The sequence below is a fragment of the Sebastes fasciatus genome, chromosome 11 (genome assembly GCF_043250625.1).
Source record: "Sebastes fasciatus isolate fSebFas1 chromosome 11, fSebFas1.pri, whole genome shotgun sequence".
NCBI lineage: Eukaryota > Metazoa > Chordata > Actinopteri > Perciformes > Sebastidae > Sebastes > Sebastes fasciatus.
The window spans coordinates 29935935-29950552 of record NC_133805.1 but is presented as its reverse complement, the minus strand read 5'-3'; the positions used below and the strand labels follow the sequence as shown (position 1 = coordinate 29950552).

The following is a 14618-nucleotide window of genomic DNA, read 5'->3' as shown; positions in this document are numbered from 1 at the left end:
TCTCTTAACAGTTAAACATAATATATTACATTCCCAAAACCTGACAATGCATTTACAGTACACACAGAATCACATTTAATGTAGCAGGAAAACAAGCTGCTGTGCATGAACAGAAATCAGCACCACAGCAGGCTGGACAGCTCCACCCTGAGTAACTGGGGTTTAGTATTAGCCATGTTAGACATTTTACTGTACACATGGTGTTTACTGTGGTTGGACTTCATGCAGCATGTTGCACAAGAATCAGTGTCACAACATTATATATCTAATATTATAAAGTGAGCATCACATATTCTTCTCATATTCATTTTACCACAAGGTGTCCCACTTTACTCAGCAGCTGCTCCACCAAACGGCTCGTCACTCGGGTCTTGAGGAGTTGTAGCATTAATTCACCGACAGCCTAAACACGCACTGCACTGCTACGTTCAGCTATAACGTTACTGATAACTTCACACTCACCGTCAGTCACACACTCTCTCTCTCTCTCTCTCTCAACCGCACATTCGCTAAATTTACGCACACACCCGGGCCGCCAGGATTGCAATATACTGGCAGAAACCCGTTTTGTCTCGCCACCCCAAAGAACACATCAACGTTCTAATAAAAATCCAAATGCAGCATGAGACATGCTGATATTAGCGCAACAACCTGATGATATTGGCAACAACCTGATGATATTAGCAACAACCTGATGATATTAACAACAACCTGAGACAGATTCAACATTTACCTTAATACATGAAGTTACTAAATCTTTCTACAGCACTCGCGTATCTTGTCATTTTATACTTTTGATCCTCTGAGGCTGCTGCTCTCTCCATGTCTCTCACCAACACACCATGTTGGGTTGGTCTGTCCAGGCAGAGGTCTGGTTGTGTGAGAGTAACGAGACTGGATGCAGCTCAGACGATCTACTGAGAACCAATATTTCACACATGTAACTTCTGTAGTAACTCTATGTCTATGTGTGTGTGTGTGTGTGTGTGTGTGTTCATTGTGTCTTTTCCTAGATAACTGGAGTTAATGTGAGACCGATTATTCAGAGATGTCAATCACTTCCAGTTAGCGACAACTCTACAATGATGGGGATATAAAGGAGGTGAGTGTGCATGGACCTAAACTCACTATCTAACTCTCATGTCCCACTACATTTTATTCCATTGTTGCTACCTTCATGATGTTTTGACTTAATCCAGACAAAATGCACTTCAAAACTACTCACATGTGACTCTGTCTGGAAACCAGAAAACAAACTAGTTTTAGTTTTTCTTATTTTCATCTCCTTCATCATCATGTTTGATAGGGAGCGGGAGGGCAATACATGGTAAACAGTACATGATGATTGTGATTAGGGGTATAAGATGCATGAGTAGTGCGATATTATGTTTTGTGATACTGGATCCATTCTCCAAAACACTATATCGATTAAATACTCTCCTAAAAATCCAATGACACTGGCATCATAGGAAACTAAAAAAACCTAAGGAATCCATTGGTACCACCCATGTCTAGCTTGTCACCAAGAACTTTGAATGATACTCCAAAGTTACGCTGCATTTGGCGAGGAAAAACTGCCATTTTCACAGGGGTCCCTTGACCTCTGACCTCCAGATATGTGAATGAAAATGGGTTCTACGGGTACCCACGAGTCTCCCCTTTACACACATGCCCACTTTATGATAATCACATGCAGTTTTTTGCATGCAGTACAAATGTGTTATCTTTTCCTATTCCAAAATTTCTGGTGTGTCCTTTATAGTAAGACAATTTTCCTCAAATTATATAAAAATAATCTTATATCACCTTGCTTACAGTTTTGCAATATATTGAATCGTTACCCCTGTATCGTGATATGTTTCGTATCGTCATTCTTGCCAATACACAGCCCTAGTTGTAATACTAAGATAAATACCATCTTATGCAGGGTGGAATTTTGGTTTATCTGGTGTCATTTCTGCAGTCTTACTCAGCAGGAAGTGGTGTATAATTATCTAAGGAAAAAGATTAATATCCATATTGTCTGTGTCATATTAACTTTACCCTCTACAACTACTTCTTTAGATCAGGAGGAAGCAACTATTTGATTCATTCAGACAAGTCCCTTGGCTTTCCCATAGATGCCGGATTTATGTGTGAATACCAAGCCAAAGCAAAGCACTGTGAGTGTTTCCAAAAAGCTATGAATTCCCTGGAGCTCTCCAGCAGCCCATATCAGAGAAGGTGTTGATCGGATGATTAGAGTCTGCTTTGTTATAAAGCACTGTCCCCTCTGTAGCAGCACAGGTGCTAGGTAACAGCAAACTCTTAGTTTCCTGCTATCAACCTGAACATGGGTTTCACATCAAAGAATGCTCATAGGTTAGCTTACTCCAGTCAATCTGCTGGCTACGCTTTGGTTTGCGGTACTCTTCTCCAACACAGGAGATCAGTATTAGTGTTATTAGTTCATGAGCTAATAATACCTATCATCGGTTAGATCCATACATATCAGAACTACCTATAAAACACATCACTCAGTGTGTCGGATAATTGTTTTTTAATTAAGTACTGTATTGGCCTGAATATAAAAAGAATATAAGAATACGTCTGTCTGGAACTTACATTTGAAAAGAGGGGGGGGGGGGGTCATCTTATATTCGAGGACTAAACATATTACATGTCAACAAGATCAGATATTCTTTTTGAATGGGATTCTGAAATTACGGACAATACGGTAATATCTACCTGCCACCAGATTTTATTTTCAGTTTTAATGGCTGATATTCAGTCAGTGATTGAGATATTGTTATCACAGCGTACTGATATAAGAAGTGGTCATTTTGTTTCTCCCTGAGTGTGGCTGCAAAATGATGGACATCCTTGGCAGTACATCAGCCAGCTAGAATGTAACCATGCACCATGTAACCACTATTGGACCAAGCCACTTTGGCTAGCTAGTTGGGAGGGTGCCGTGAATCATCAGAAGCCTGCTAAACCAAACTTGCCTCACTTGGGCCACAAGCCAAAGTCAGGCAACACTGGTTGGCAGACTCTTGATGATTGACACAATGTGTGCTGGTCTAATTTAGGGTGCCAACACTGGGCCAAAGCTGAAGCTCCCAGCTGGACCCGATTAGCACCCAAGCCAAGTCTAGTAGGATCAGAATCGGAGTAAGGTTTATTGCCAAGCAGGTTATTCACTTACAAGGAATTCGCCTTGGTGTTTGGTGCATACAATAAACATAGTAGGAGGAACTAAAAATAAAGGCAAAGTATTGCAAAAGTCAAGAACATAAATATCGGTAGGCATTGTTTATGAGGCCCGCTGCAGTCGGACAGAAACTGTTTTTGTGTCTGCCAGAGGGGAATGACTCAAAAAGTTTTGTGTCCGGCGTGGGAGGGGTCGGCCACAATCTTTCGTGCCCGCCTCAGGGTCCTGGAGGCGTGCAGGTCCTGGAGGGAGTGCCGATTGCAGCCAATCACCTTCTCAGTGGAGCAAATGATACGCTGCAGCCTGCCCTTTTCCTTGGCAGTGGCAAAAGTATACCAGATGGTGATGGAGGAGGTGAGGAAGGACTCAGGAATGATGGCAGAGTAGAAGTGCACCGTCATTGTCTTTGGCAAGTAGAACTTCCTCAGCTGCCGCAGGAAGTACATCCTCTGCTGAGCCTTTTTGATGAGAGAGCTGAAGTTCAGCTCCCACTTGAGGTCCTGGATGATGATGGCACCCAGGAAGCGCAAGGACTACACAAGGTGGACTGTTGAGTCACACAGAGTGATGGGGGTGGGAGGGCTCGCTTACTTCCGGAAATCCACAACCATCTCCACTGTCTCAAGAGCGTTGATCTCCAAGTTGTTTTGTTCGTACCAGAGATAAGTCCAACGAGGGTGGTGTCATCCGTAAACTTGAGGAGCTTGACGGACTGGTGACCGGAGGTGCAGCTGTACGGTATCCATACGGCAGCAAAAGCCAACATGCAGTGTGTTAGTAAGGTTCCACCAAAATCAGTAGGCAATTCACCTCCCGTTCTGAGACCAGAACTCAGACATGTGCACCAACCCTAAGCTACAATTAGCCTAACTCAACTGACTACTTTGGTTGGCTGTGGATTGAAGTCATTGTCAAAGCTCTTAATTCATCGGAGACAGATAACTTGCTCGAGTGTGAATTGTCTATTGATGCAGAAATGCTGTAAAAATAACCCGAAGACATGAACAGTCTGAAGTAATCAGTCTACCATAGTGTGTGAGGAATATGACAGGAGAAGATAGGTGTTAAAGATATGATTCACGCTTCTTTCACAGTCAGCTGGTCGTTTTGGTCCCCACCTCCTTCACACATCCCACCACTGATCTGTTCCATTCTATCTGTCTGTATATTGTAGGCTTCACAGGCGTGTACAAACCCAGGATTTAATTTCTGAGTAAAAGAGAGCAGCTCTGTGCAGAAGGGAAGCAGGTACTGAGATAGAGAGAGAGAGAGAGAGAGAGAGAGAGAGACAGAGACAGGGAGAAGCAGGTTAAGCCCACGCTCTTCTCTTCTCTTCTCAACCCTGCTCTAAAGGCTGAGTTGAATCATAACAGTCAGTGGGCGAAAAGAAAGAGAAAAAAATCCTTTCCACGCAGATTCTGACGTACATCTCTAGTCGATTGGGGGTCGTACGGATGGGAGAAAAGGGAAGAGAGGAAGGGATGGAGACGGAGTCGTTGATAGCCTTCAGCAGTGCTTAGTCTGTTCCTCTCTCCGTGGGATTTTAATGGCTGTTTTGTCTCTATATAAAATCTGTCCAGCTGGATGAAATCCTCACGACTTTCTTCAGTACAGATATAAAGTTCAGTCAATACGTTGCGTCAAGGAATTCACTGTTTATGGCAAGTTATAGCAAATCTATCGCTCTACAGCTAGATTTGGCAATAAAGACTGTTCTCTGGGAGGGAGCTCTCAAAGAATCCAAGCAGCAGGAGGGACAAACTAATCCCCTCAGCATTAAACACTGTGTTCTTACGGCTTTCAGAGATAGCAGAAAACACACAGTACATGTACTTTGAGTCGAAGCAGTCCGTTGACATTTAATGATAACACCATGACATTCTGCAACGCGCCCAGGAACAACTGTACTTCTTTAAAATACTGGTTGGGTGTTTGTTGAAAGCTCATCCTACAACTTCATGTAGAGACACTCTCTGTTCCCAAACAACCAGCTATCGGCCAGTAGCTAGTAATGCTAGTAGCATGACATCAATAGAATTTAATGTAGTTGTAGGCTATTTACTAACACGCAGGGCAAAAAGCACAGGACACAACCTCTTCTAGATCCATGGTCTGTTGTCTATTGGACCCTTTTCTACATCCATGGTCTGTGGTCTACTGGACCCTCTTCTACATCCATGGTCTGTGGTCTATAGACCCTCTTCTACATCCATTGTCTGTGTTCTATTGGACCCTCTTCTACATCCATGGTCTGTGGTCTATAGACCCTCTTCTACATCCATGGTCTGTGGTCTATTGGACCCTCTTCTACATCCATGGTCTGTGGTCTACTGAAATGGAATGTATAATTGACTTTAACTTCTTAGCAATATATGTTCTTTGGTATGGATTTGGGGCAGCGTTTCTGTTTAGTGCTAATTAGCAAATGTTAGCATGCTAACACACTAAACTAACAAACGAAGCTGGTGAACATGGTAAACATTAGGCTATACCCGTGAAACATCAGCCTCACAGATCCACTAGTGTGGCTGTAGACTCTTATAGAAGGCATATAAAAGAAGAAAACAATTGTTTGACACAGATGTGGCAAGAAAAGTCATTTTTTCTGGAGTGCTGGGTCACTGCTTAATTTTCACCTTATCAGTTCTTTGGTGAAGATTTCCTACTAACCCACTGATAATTAGTCTTGGGCAACCAGGTAAAATCCACATGGGTGGTGTGTTTTTGGCTGTGCAGCCCCAATTTGTGATTTCAGCCCTGGTTTTATATTCCTGCAGGTTCATTAACTGCCACTAAGAGAAACCAGATCTGGAGTAGATAACCAGATCGACCAGTACGCAACTGAGACATAAAAATCATATTGAGAGCCACTGATTGAGGCTCGGTGTATTTTTAAGAGAAATGTTGCATAATGCAGCCGTAGCCCATCTCCCCTCCTTCATGTGAGCTGGATCGAACAAGTGAAAAAGCACTAAGCAACCATGTCTCCTCACCTTCGCCTGTCTTCTTCTTGTAAAGCACCAGCATTCATAATGTTGTGCTCCCTCCATGTAAAGTCCTTGATGCCATGATATAAATAACTGAGAGTAGCTGCATGAAGAGGTTTCACTCAGCACCAACAGTCCTCAGCTGTAGCAGGTTACAAGAGATTCTGTCCTTCATGCAGTCTGACACAAGTTACATACAGCAGATCAATGATGGATGCATTTGTTCTTCTATCATAATCAAGTTCCTCTTGATCTTTATTAAAGGGATTTACAGTAAAAGGGAAAGTCAAAAGGCTTACTTGGGTCCAGAATCAGCCCAAAAGTCACACGAGTCTATGTCAGGTAAAGGTTAGCTGGGTTTGTTATGTCCCAGGGTTATGTTTTTTTTTTTTTTTTGCAGATACAAAAAACAGAGAAATCTTAGTCAGGCTGAGTCCAACAGGAGTCCGGCAGCAGGTTAGACGGGTGTTCAGCAGCTGCAGTGATTAATCCAGTGAAGGTGCAGTCAGACCAGAATGCCTTCCCCAGTCATTTCAGAGAGTATGGGGCGAGACGTCTGCGCTCAGACTGGTCTCATACACCGTTTTGTAGCTATACGTACGAAAAGTAATGCACTGTAATTTGTATCAATTTGTATGTAATTCACGTAACTGTAAACGACGAAGGATAAAGAGCAGCGAGGAAGGGAGGGAGGGAGGAAGTCGGGGTGGATGAACGGGTCAAAAACACCAGACCTTCATCCAGGAGACCGCTGTTAGTGTCCCTTGTGAAATCCAAAGTCAATGGTGATTTATTTGTCACGTAACTTCTGTACTTAAGTTTCACCACTTCTGGTGTTATTTTAACCCAAACCGCAATCTTTTCCTAAGCCTAACTAAGTAGTAGGTTTAGGTTTATAACTCAATATGTTTTAGTCAACGACCTTTATGACAAAAGAGTCAGCTTTGACAAAAAAAAAGAAAAGATATCTGTCTTGAGCCGTAAAACATATGTGAGCCTTATAATGAAGGGAACATAGTCCATACAAGGACCAGTGGGTAACAATTAGGGGGATCTATTGGCAGAAATGGAATATAATATTAATAACTATGTTTTCTTTAGTGTATATTCTCCAAATAATAAGAATCGTTGTTACGTTAGAATGAGCAGTTTATGTCTACATAGGGAGCTTGTCCTCTTCACGGAGTCCGCCATGTTGAACCGCCATGTTTCTACAGTAGCCCAGAACGGACAAAACAAACTCTGTTAACTTTTCCTGCTTGGGCCGGAGTCGATACTCAATTCCATCTTTGCTGCTCTCTCTCTTGCTTCATCACTCACTTCCTACGTACACACACACACACACACACACTCTACATGCTGGCTCTGCTCCAACTGGCTATAGAGATTCATCCATTCACGTTTTCACGTCGGCCACTCTAGCTCGCCGACACTCTTGGCACATGGGAGAGGCTTCAGCTGGTTGCAACCTCCTCACCTCACCTCACCACTAGATACCGCCAGATCCTACACACTGGACCGTTAAGTCTAAATTAGCCCATCAACATTACTGATAGGTCTAATGAGCATTCATGAATATGGTTTTGTCAGGATGCAGTGAGGATTCAAGTGCAAATGAGAGACAGGCAGGACACTGAAGAACTGTCTCAGGAGATTTGGGCTGGAAGCTCCCACTGCTCCAAGCAGCAAGATCAGCACCTTGGAGAGCGCCACAGCATACAGCCCTGACAGTTTTACCACACGCGGCTACTCTGTAGTGGGCTATTTATGATTATTAGGTACTTTAACTTTACATTTCCATTACAATAATACCATGATTTATTACATTTATGAAATTATAGAAATACAATACAAACAGTTATTTTTATTGGGGGATGCTGTTACCAACAAAACACAAAACTGAACAATTGTGATGTGGAGAAAGAAATCCACTGGCATGTGTTGGCCTACTTTGAAATAGAGTAGCTATAAAGAGCTATGCAGGCCTACTTTGAGTCCTCATCCTGTTAGTGCAAATGAATAAAAGAAAAAGTAGCAGTATTAATAGTAAGGGCGGGAAAAGCGTTGGAGGGTCTGCGTGGATACAACCTGCACCCTCCCATTTTAAATCCAAAGTGGTAAACACTACACATCCAGTAAAGTATGGAAACACTTTGGGTTTAACACATTGCAGGAAAAGCAGAGCTAGACATCATGGCTAAAGCATCAGGTTTTCAAAATAATGTGTTAACAAAGGGAACTGAATATACAAACATATATGGAAATAAGATTGATAGGATTATATTCACCAGAAGTATAAAACATTACATGTCCTTTATAAATTTAAAAGGAAATACCACTAATTTGTGAGGGAAATGTCTTTGTTCTTTGATGTTTGGGTTCCTGGATGAAATGTAATACATAATTCCTGACAATGACTGATATATTTGACTTCAGGACATCTCTGACTACATATATGCTGAAAATCAAAAATTTGATTGTATTATTTTAGATATTTTTCTATTAAAAGTCCCTAGAAGTGTGTAATTCAATTTTTTCCCATGGTCTAGTGTTAAAAAAGTAAAATAAATCAATCCATAAATCGATAAATCAGTAAAACGTAATATTAATCACAATACTTGTAGAATTGCAATACTTAAAAACCAGTATCGTGATAATTTCGAATCAGGAGATAGGTGAATTGTCCCAGCGCTACTGGCTAATAGCTTTAAAAATAGTAAAAGTAAAAAAAAAATAGGCCAGTTTCATTTTAATTTAGGCTAAAGTCCAAGTTCAGTGCGAGGTAATCCTCTTCCTATTTCCTCAGCCACGAACAGCAACCAACCCCTCGGGCCTGAACATAAAACACAACGACATCAGCTAAGGGTCATTCAGTTCATTGACAGAATCACAACTTGCTAAACAGAGATGCTGTCGAAAAGCAATAGCCTATTAAAGAAAAGCGTTCTCACCTATTTAATGCGATTTCCGTTTCTGAACGTCACATCGCAGATCTTGTTGATATCAGGGCTGTAACATGTAACTTTGATCATCACACAAGACTGCAGGCTTTCATCTGTGAGTGATATTTGGATTTCATGTAGTTCATGTTTGACTGCACAGAGCTTCTTGGTGCCAGATGCAGTAAAACGTATGCATCTTGTGATCGAGGGACTTCTGTGGTAAAGCCACAAACCCCTTCTGTGTCCCTCTCACAGCAGGCGCCCTGTAGCCACTGACACCATGTGGTTGGTGTCTATTTTTTTTTGCTTTTAAACAGTTCACAACCGCCTCACCAATGTCCTCCCTCCGGGTTTGGCCTTTCAGCGGTGTTAACTCATTGATTTCTTCCCGCAGCCCATCAGAGTTCACATACCTGCATAGCAGCGCTGTCTCCTCAATATCGTTCACATCGCTTGACTCATCATCATGCTGGAGCTGAATTAATGTCCTCAATTTGCTGACGGTCGTTGCAGAGAGGAGCATATCTTTAATTTTCGGAACAATCTCCGTTTTGTTTTTGAAGCCTGAGAATAGATGCTCTGATATTTTAATGAACGATTCTTTCATGTATCCACCGTCCGTGAACAGCTTTCCGCGCTTCACTATCTCCTGAGCTGCCGCACAACTTGCATTAACAGTGGAGTTTGGAGATTTCATCCAATTCTTTAAAGAACATTTGCTCCGCTCCGCTTTCCACAGCAGTTCCGAAATCGCTCTCTTAAAGTCTCATCCCCAGCCAGATACTTTTCAGTAACCGCAGTGCGCTTCTTCTGGAAATGTCTTTTAGTTACTTTTTTTGTTCTTGGCTAATTTCTCGCCACAGATCAAACATGCCGCAAAGCCAGCAGCGTTGGTGGTGAAAGCAAACGAATTGAACTGCTCTATTGAATTCTCTATTATTATATTTTATTAGAATTCTCTTTTCTTTTTTTAGATTTGGAATCCATAGCTTGCCTAACCATGGAAACTCACTGGCCTCCGCTAGCAAAAAGTGTAACGCCCGAGACAGACTGGGGACGTCAGGGGCCACGGGTTGGGTGTTCTTACCAGCTGTATTTCTGCTTTGTTTATGCTGCTGCAGCTGCTGCCGTCAGCCCTTTCTTTCTACATAGAGTTTGCCTTTCATAATGGCCATTTCATTTATTATAAATGTCATTTATATTTATTTTAGACACAGAAAGGTTAAGAAACCTGTGGTAATTTGTAAATAATAGTAATAATCTACAATTAAAACCCCATACTTTATTCATTCATGGAGCCCTGCAAGTCACTGCATGTTCTACAACACTGTCCTGCAAATACTTCAGAATAAAAGCCGTGTGTTAACAAATGAAGGAATTCTGTCCACAGAAAAAAATGCTTGGGGGCTTTTATTTTGAAATGAAAGCAGGAAGTGTTGATTTAAAAATAAATCTTTACTTTTTCTCTTGTCTGTAACATATTCTACAGATATCTAGATATTGAAACTGTAGTAATGTTGCTGGTATGATGTTAATAGATCACTCTCAGTGTTGTTGCTGTGAACCGCGCTGCTTGCATCAAAAATAGGCGAGACCTCGAATCTCTAGAAGAGACGCAGCTGACACGCAGCTGACACGCAGCTGCACACGCAGCTGCACACGCAGCTGCACACGCAGCTGCACACGCAGCTGCACACGCGTCTCATACGCTCAGTGTGGCTGCTCAAACCTGTTAACACGGACGCCGAAATAAAAAACAACAGGTAACGCAGCCGCCACACGCTGCTCACAAGGCCGGTCTGTCCTGGGCTTTAGTGTGGGGTCAGGCCATTGACACGTAGGCTATGATGCACATTTTATCTACCGAGCTTCCGCTGACTGCACAACAGCCATGTGCGATTTGAGACAACAAGGCCCTGTCGAAATTCACACTCTATGCAAGTAAGTACATAGTGTGCACAGTGTACTACATGGAAGTGTACTAACTGACCAATTTGAGACACAGCTTGAGACTCCACATTTATATTTCTACCAGTGGACATATTGTTCTCAGCTGTTTGAGGATGCTCCATCCAACGGAAACGATGAATATCTACAGAACATGTTGTTAAAATCAGGCCATTGGCTATCCTGTTCGTCCATACATCTGATAGAGTGCTGCAGGAATGAGTCCTAAAACCTGGAAATGAGTGAGCATTTTTCACACTTCCAGTTCCCTCATCTGGAAGTCAATGGGTTTTTAATTAAATGCCTGAAATAAGGTCTGTGATTCACACAAGCTTAAGAGATTTTAACGGTTAGTTCTACGATATAACATACGTCAGTAAATATCTCCCTCGTGAATTTTGAATCATTTATGTTCATCTGTGGAGATTATCTTGCTGAACAAAACATGTAAGTGTCATAAACATTTGTTTGCCACAGAGCTTATACTCTGCAATAATATAAAACCCAATGGAACAATCCCATTGGCTTTTTGTCAAGAGAACCAGGACGATGCTAACTTCCTGTTTGGTCTACTAAAATACGTCATCCCTGGAGCGCTCTATAATTTGGACTAAGGGTGGTGCAGGAGGAAAATTAATTACTTTCTTCGTGCCTCTGGGGTTTGATTTGGATAACCTACTTAGCTCAAATTTGTTTTCAGCCTCTGCAAGTAGATTTTCCGGCTGCAATAAATGGAAATTCAGATTTATTTTGTATAACACTAGTGATGCAGTGGATCATGTAATGTCCTAATATAAAGAGTATATCATTTGTAGGACAAGAACAGTAAAGCTACATTAGTGGATTTTTCAGGTGTTGTGTAGATGTTTCACCTATTGATTTTGAAAGATGGCCAATGGTGTGACTTCATCACTCACTCAGTAAGTAAGGGACAGACTTTCATGTTTATTATTGGGCTGGTCTCGCTGTGCTGCGGTCCAGCCAAACATCTGCATCAGTACCATGTCTCACATCCAGGCTGCGTTAGGAAAACCCTCCTGCTGTTGCTGTTTATAGACAGTGGTTTCTATGGTACTGCCTGGATATATATTTTTAGCATCCAAAGGACAATACATTCAGTGTGTGTATGTGTGTGTGTGTGTGTGTGTGTGTGAGAGAGAGCCCATGTGGGTCTAGGTGGAACCACAGTACTAAATGACGTGGAATGTAGGAGGTATAATGAGTGTTTTTCCATTTAAAATTTCTGTTCACTCATATCTGTTTCACATACTGCTGTGGTTACCATGGTTACACATCCTTTCTCCTTTTGGTAATGTTTGTAAGACAAGGAGATACAGAAGGAGAGACAAGTGAAAGGAAAGAGAGAGAGGAAATCTCAGGAAAAGACACACACACACACACAATAGACTGCATACTATGTGACGTGTTGTTTTTCCTTCCCAGTGGATGGTCACATGGTGGCCGTGTTTGATTGATGTCACAGCTGGAGTGGTAAACCCTGAAAATAACAAAAGATTCAAACGAATATTTTGATGATTTTATATTCACTTTAAAATAATTATTTGATAGACTGGGCTGATGAGATGATGGAGCTCCACATTTCAGAGAGATTGTAGGATCATTGACAATGTACTGGGGATTTACTGTACTCTTTACTCTGCAACCAGTGCGGCTAAAGAAGAGCAAAGACGGTCAATTGCTCTGTCCGTCCAAACCGTCAAACACCAAGAATGTCTCCATAACTAGGGGTCACCAAATGTTTTTGGCTAGGGTTGGGTATCTTTTAAAAAATGATGATACTAGTACCCTTAAAATGATATCAATACCAATTGGGACTGTCAAGATTGGCCAGAATTGACGTATGAATATTCATTCTATAAAAACACATAGGTTCGAACCACTCAAATATATAATTAACCCCACCCACCCCCTTCTCGTCGTAAAGCATCGTAGCATCGAAAAAACACACTTCATTCAAACTCAACAGATCCAACAATCACCAACTCTGGTTTGGTCGAAATGAACCCTTATTTCACTGCGTTAGATGGTTAGATAGTTCATAACAAACCTACATCAGGATCACTACACCAAGCATGGTGGTGTGGACCAAATCAAAGATACTGTGACCGGAGTGAAGACACATAGTGTGGCCATTCTGCTGGTTTACTGTAGTGAAACTAGAGCCCTCCGTCTCATTAGTTTATATATGTTTGCATTTGCGTTGCCATCTTTGCTGATACATCACATATGGCTGCAGTGTTGGTAAAGCATAACTCTCCATTGGCCACAAGGTAAACGGCTCACTGGTTAATGACAAGCACTGATACACAAGACGATGAAATGACCCAAGGCAACAGCCATCGACGTAGGTTTTGGGGAAAAGAGTATCAAACCAGTAGAGAGAGAGAGAAAATCAATATATTATGTTGAATTCCCCCTTTGCTCTTTTCAGTGGTTTTAACACAGGTCCCATTATGTATTGATTTCCGTCTGCTTGCACAGTGATGTCTGAAAAGTGACGAGTTGACAATAGCAGTCCTCGAAAGTGTAGTCGATGACTACAGACCATTATACCTGACATTGAGCCACATCTTGCTCAATTATAGCCTGAATCACACGCTGGGCTCTGTGTGAATGGTAATGGCAGTATTTGTATTTTTAGATTATTGTCAGAAACTTTTTTTTTGTAATTTGGATAAATGTAGAGGTTTCTTTTATACTCTAGGTCATTGAAACTCCTATTATTGCTATAAGCATTGAACAGTCTGCCATAATATATGATAAAGACCCTTTTATAGCCGATGTTATGATACATCACAGTGTTAGCTGGAGGCAAAACAAAGGAAAGACTGGAGGCAAACACAAATCACCTCAGAGTAGTTTCACATCGGAAATGTCATATTGCTGTTTTGTTGGGTGCCAGAATCAATATCACATACATTTGAGACAACAAAATGTGATTCAAGGCTCTAGCGAGTTACAATATCTGGGAAGCGTTTGAGATGGAGAGAAAATGTTGCTAATAGTTTAGCTTTGCTTTCTGCTAACCGTAATTAGCTGTGATGTCTACAGCATCTTAGCGGTGAGCTCAGAAGGCTAAACTATTAGAGAGATAGAAAGAAAATGTTGCTAACAGCCTAGCCTTCTGCTAACCGTAGCCGCAGCTGTGAGCCTTTGGCTGTATGAGTAGCTTAGCTATTAGCAACATTTTCTATCTCTGAAACGCTTCGGCTATATTGTAGTCAACGTGATGTCACCCATTGGTTTGTGGACTGACATTTTGAAGCCTTGAGTTTTGCATTTTGGCCTTCGTCATCGTGTTTTTTTTTGCAACCAGAAGAGACATGAGAGGATGGAGCTAAGTACAACTGAACCCTCAATAAGACATTTTTAGATGACCAAAATGTGCCATGAAAGGGTTAAAGTTGTAAGGTAAAAACACAGACAACTCCCAGACCGGACAACGCTGTGGTAGCGACCTGTCAATCACAAGATAGCCCCGCCCTGAAGCATCTCCTGCTTTATGGTCTATTTGACTCTAAATGGGAC

The 14618-nt window shown here is 41.7% G+C and overlaps 1 protein-coding gene across 7 annotated transcripts in view; it reads left to right on the top strand.

Annotated features, from left to right (window-relative positions):
- LOC141777703 (disks large-associated protein 1-like) overlaps positions 1–14618 on the top strand; it is a 125579-nt gene that overhangs the window by 25800 nt on the left and 85161 nt on the right. For 6 of the 7 annotated variants that reach the window (XM_074652214.1, XM_074652213.1, XM_074652210.1 and 3 more), the window contains exon 2: positions 1014–1102. The exons of the other annotated variant lie outside the window; for it this stretch is intronic. The gene's annotated coding sequence lies outside the window, so the exon portion shown is untranslated. The remainder of the gene's footprint in view (positions 1–1013; positions 1103–14618) is intronic. 7 annotated transcript variants of the gene reach the window in all.